We start from the raw sequence: 6,067 nt of genomic DNA on the forward strand, positions 1-6,067 counted from the left end.
AAGACAGCAAAACACTACGGCTGTCATCTTTGGTGCTACTCTCAAGATGTCAATTGACATTGAAATCACTGAAAATCAAAGAAATAATATATTGCAGAGACAACTCTGAAATAAAAATAGAAAACACTACAAATGCTCAACAGGGAAGTGAGCATCTGTGGAACATGAAACAACATTAACATTTCAGGTTAATGAACTTTCATCAGAATTGATGAACTAGTGCTGATTAAAGGTAATTAACATGAAACACTAACTGTGTCTCTTTTCATATGCTGCTTACCAACTGAGTGTTTCCAGTATTTTTATTTTAATCATAGGAAGCAATATTTTTGAGAATATAGAAGAATCTGAATTTCTGAGCATCTTTTACAACCTCTTGGCACTTTACAAACTATGCAATCTTTTAGAACATAAATACAGCAGCAGCATATTTCAAATAACAAGTACCTAAAAATTCTAATTGACATGAATGTATATTATGTACACATGTATTTATCTACACTAAACAAAGATTATTGTTTCAATCCTAAACACAAGAGGTTTGGCAGATACTGGAAATCCAGAGCAATACACACAAAATGCTGGAAGAACTCAGCAGGTGAGGCAGCATCTATGGAAAGGAATAAAGAGCTGATGTTTTGGCAGAGACCCTTCATCAGGACTGGAAAGGAAGGGGGAAGAGGCCAAAATAAGAAGTGCTAGAGGGGAAGGAGTACAATCCAGAGGTGATAGGTGTAATCAGGTGAGGGGGAAGGTAGGTGGGTGGGGGAGGCCGGGATGAAGCGAGAAGCTGGGAGGTGATAGCTGGAAAAGGTAAAGGGCTAAAGAAGTAGGCTTCTCTCCTTCCTTCAGGAATGAGTGCCTAAACTTCATCCGAAGATCCGCTGCACTTTCAGCAGGCCAAAAGGAACTCCACTGCTTGTAAGTAATTAGCTGATGTGTATAAAGGGTTTTCTGCCCTGAGAAAGCTCACTATATCAACCGCTGGACCCTTTAAACTCTCTACCAGTCTCTGTTTTTTTAATATTATCTGAGCACTGTTATTCATCCATTAACTGAGAAGTCTGCTCTGCCCAGACCTCATATTCTTCTTCCCCATTGGGTGTGGGTTTGACTCCAGAGAATACTCTCTGACTACGATAACTTTGGCATTTATCAACCAGTGACGTAATAGCTGACACCAATTCAGAATTTCCTTCAACTGCTGAAACTCATTAGACCTTTCACATCAAACAACTCCTTTCCCTCACTTCGCAGAAACAAGACCAGCTTGTCTTAAAAGTCTTTGCCCTCAGCTACCTTTCCCCCTTTTCTAAAAATATGGACTGCCCATGGCCCCACCTCTACAGGAGCCTCTTATATATCGGGCAGCGCGACTTCAGTTACGTATTGCTAGTCTGGACTAACACAACATCTTTACCAGCTGACTGGTCAAAACACCATTCAAAATGCGTAGCTACCCCCAGCACTTTCACAGAACTCAGCTCTGAATAACAGTTTATTGGGATTCCTAACATCCACCCTGCTCAGAATACAAGAATTATTTGATAATCTCTTTGAATCGCACAGAACCTTAACCCCCGCAGCACCCATAATAAAGTACTTTAATCACTTTCCCCAAAACTAGTTTAAACACACAAACTGCTTAATCAATCCTAAAACAACATTCAAACAGTACCCAAAATCTCTGGATGAACCCCCACAAAATGTAATGCTTTCACTGGAAGTATGGAAACTTGGCTTGATAGCTAACTTGGCTAACAGCCATGGGGCTCTGTGGTAAGAAGGCCACCTTTATAAACAGTATACATCTAGAGTCGGTATGATTTGAGGGTTCAACCAAACAGTAAAGTTGGGATAGTCCGCTTAACAGAACCTTGATTTGAGCGAATGTTGTGTAAATACTGCACATACACAACTATCGGTCGGCAAGAAATAACCAGATTGTACACTGCATAAAATTAAAATATAGTTGCCAATTTCAGCTTTATCAAACAGTTAACAGGAAAAAAAATAAAAGAAAAGGGTCCATTACTGTTAAACCAGTCTAATGTGCACTTAACTGTTGGAGTTCATACTGGAATATTTGGGAGTGTATCTCTTACTCATGCGCTGGTGCACTGGACCCACAGTCTACAGTATGTGAAAACACCCGCCACATTTTTGAACTCCCTCAAAGACCACCTCAAGCAAAATGGCCGTCTCTCTCAGAAGTATTACCCTTCTGCTTTGGAGCCATTCATCTGCACAAAGCACTTCTTGCAATAGAGACTCTCCTTCCAACAGCATTCTGTGGCATCTTCCTTTCTGTCCCGTTCCTCAACTCCTGCCAAAAAGACTCCAAACCAGACTACTGTCTTTTAGAAAACTCTCTCTGCTTGGCTGACACTACATTCATGTTGAACAATAGGCTTCTTACCTTTAGCTGAAACCAAAAACATTCTACCAGCAGGACACACAATGCTTTTATACAAAACTGCTAAAATGAAATACCTATAGCATAGCAGTAGAAATATTAGCCAGGGCATTACAGAGGTATGCAAAATTATGAGGGGTAAAGTTAAGGTAAATGCAAACAGGCTTTTTTTTATTGAGGTTGGGTGAGACTAGAACTAGAAGTCATGGGTTAAACATGAAAGGTGAACTGTTTAAGGGAAACATGGGGGGAAACTTCTTCATTCAGAGGGTGGTGAGTGTGGAATGAACTACCAGTGGAAGTGTTAGATTCAACGTTCAAAGTAAATTTGTTATCACAGTACACAGACATCACTATATAGAACACTGAGATTCTTTTTCTTGTAAGCAATCAGAGTAAATACAAGTAACACCATAGATTCTATGAAGGACCACACCCAACAGGGCAGATATTTAAAAAAGATAATGATGATGATGATTAATAATGATAATAAATAAGTAAGCAATAATTATCGAGGACATGAGATGGAGAGTCCTTGAAGATGAGTCCTGTTCAGTGGGAACAGTTCAGAGTTCAAAGTAAATATATTAGCAAAGTACACATATGTCACTATATACAACCCTAAGATTCATTTTCTTGCAGGCACACTCAATAAATTCAATAACCACAACAGAATTAATGAAAGACCACACCAATGTGGATAAACAGTGTGTAAGAGAGAACAAGCTGTGCAAATACAAAAGAAAGAATAAGGTGGATTGGACAGAAGGTAAAAATTATCTTTTACATAAAGGGGAAATCACAAAAGATCCATTAAGATATCACCCTATTTACAAACTATATATAAAACTGTAACATCATGTATCTCACAACTAATCGCCACTCAGTTAGATAACCACAATATACTTACAGAAGAACAGAAAGGATGCCATATGGGTACGAAAGGATGTAAAGAACAACTGATAATAGATTCCGTAATTCTAAATCAAGCCCACCAGAAAAGCAGAAATCTTTCATGTTGTTGTATTGACTACCAAAAGATATTTGACTCTCACTCAAATATATATGTCCCTCACTCATAGTTAATAGAAGTTCTTAACTAGTTAATACAAGTTCTTATGTATATATAAACTACACCCAATACTTGTGAACTTCCTGCAACATCTGATGAAGCATTGGTGTACTGTAATCACCAATTATCTATTAGCAACCAAAAAAGAACAACCACTGTTACCAAAATAAACTGATGCTTTTTCCAGGGCAACTCTCTAAGTCCAATATGGTTCTGTCTAGCTTTAAACCTGCTCTCTAATTTACTGAATCAGATTAAAATTGGGTATCAAATCAGAAACAACAAAACGAGTTATACCTTAGTACACTATCAATACATACATGATTTGAAATTATATGATCCTTCATCAGTTAAGCAAAAGAATTAATTCAAATAGTAGAACTATTTTTGAAAGATACGAACATGAACTTTGGACTGGATAAATGCAGAATAATAAACGTAAAGAAAGGTGTAATAGATCTAATAAAATACAAAACAGAACAGCAGGATACAGTACAACCGATGGATGAATATGAAACATACAAGCATCTGGGAAATCAACAAGGAAAGAAAACAGATCGTAGTGTGATAAAGGAAAAGCATTTGACAGAATTTACTTGAGAAAATCTCCCAGAGCTCAGCAGTAACGATATAAGAAAGGCAATAAACACTTTTGCTATACCTATATTAAAGTATTCTTTTGACATAATATCTTGGTCTGAAACCAATCTGGAAAATTTACAAAGAAAAATAAGAACTGAAATGACAAATTTTAGAAAACATTATGTGCATTCAAATGCACTTAGACTAACACTACCTAGGACAGAAGAGGGAAGAGGAATAACAGACATTAAAAATCTACACAACATTCAAGTAAAACTTCTAAGGATATACTTTTGTCAATGAAAATAGGAATCAGCACTCCACGCAAGCAATTCTGATAAGAAGTATAGACCACTAAACATAAATGAGAGCACAACCCAGAAAAATGAAGACCTTATCACTATTGAAGAAAAAGTTAACCAATGGAAGGGCATGAGCCTCCATGGAAGACATCCCCACGATCTGAGCAAATTAGATGTCAACAAGGAAGCATAAAATGCCTGGCTCAGAGTTGGAGACCTCTTCCCAGAAACAGAAGGGTTCCTTGTGGCAATACAGGACCAGTTAGTTAACACAAAAAAATCAAAAATACATAATGAAAGACCAACACATTCAAGGCAATAAATGTAGAAAATGTCAAGAAAAACCAAAAACAATCCAACACATAACAGGATCTGGTAGCCGTTTAACTCAATCTGATTACTTACACAGGCACAATCAAGTGGCAAACATCATTCATCAAAATCTTGCTTTAAAATACAAACTCATAAAGGAAATCACACCTTACTATAAATAGAAGCTTGATCCAGCTTTAGAGTCAGAATACCAAAAAATTACATTATGACCGATCAGTTATTACAGATCCTTAATAACTGTCTGGTTATAACAATACGGGATGAACAAACAAGAACAACTAATTTAATAGATATGGCCATTCCAACCACACATAACCCACAGAAATCAATGTGAAAAACACCAGAAATATGTTAAATTAAAAGATGAAATTAAAAGACTATGGAACATGAACAGGGTATACATTGTCCCAGTATCTAGAGCTGGTATCGTCCGAAAAACACTACACAACAGCATTAAACAATTAGGGCCACACAGGTATTTCTTTGTAAATCTTCAGAAAGCCACATTATAAACACCACTAGAATAGTTCGAAGATTCTAGCAATTGAGAAATAAGTGTGCTTGGCTATGCCTGTACCTCAGGTTTTACTAGCTTGAGCTGAGGAAAAATAAATTTCTACAATAATAATAATAATAACAAATAAGCAATAAATATCAAGAACATGAGAAGAAGAGTTCAGTGATGGGTGAATGAAGTTGAATGAAGTTATCCCCTCTGGTTCAAGAGCCTGATGGTTGAGGGGTAATAACTGTTCCTAAATCTGGTGGTGTTATCCTGAGGCTCCTGTACCTTCTTCCTAATGTCAGCAACAAAATGAGAACATGCCCCGGGAGGTGGGGTCCCTGATGATGGATGCGACAGTGCTCAATGGTGGGGAGGGCTTTACCTGTGATAGGCTGGGCCGTATCAACTTCTTTCTGTAGGCTTTTCCATTCAAGGGCACTAGTGTTCCCATACCAGGCCATGATGCAGCCAGTCAATATATTCTCCACCACAGAACTATAATGTTCATCAAAGTTTTCTGAACATACACAAACTTTGAAGAAAGTAGAAGCGCTGGTGTGCTTCTTCGTAATGGTATGTGCTGGACCAAGGACAGATCCTCTGTAAAGATATTACCATGGAAGTTAATGTTGCTGACCCTCTCCCACCTCTGATCCCCTAGGAGGAGTTTCTCATGGACCTCTGGTTTCCTAATCCTGTATTCAATAATCTTGAGTGAGCCTTGTTGCTGTGGCATCACTCAGCCAGAGTTTCAATCTCTCTCATATGTATATGCTGATTCATCACCACCCTTGATCTAGTGGTGTCATTGTCAAACTTAAATCCAGGTTTGATTTCAACATTTAAGAGAAATTTGG

This window comes from Hemitrygon akajei, chromosome 15 (genome assembly GCF_048418815.1).
Source record: "Hemitrygon akajei chromosome 15, sHemAka1.3, whole genome shotgun sequence".
In the NCBI taxonomy this organism is placed as follows: Eukaryota; Metazoa; Chordata; class Chondrichthyes; order Myliobatiformes; family Dasyatidae; genus Hemitrygon; species Hemitrygon akajei.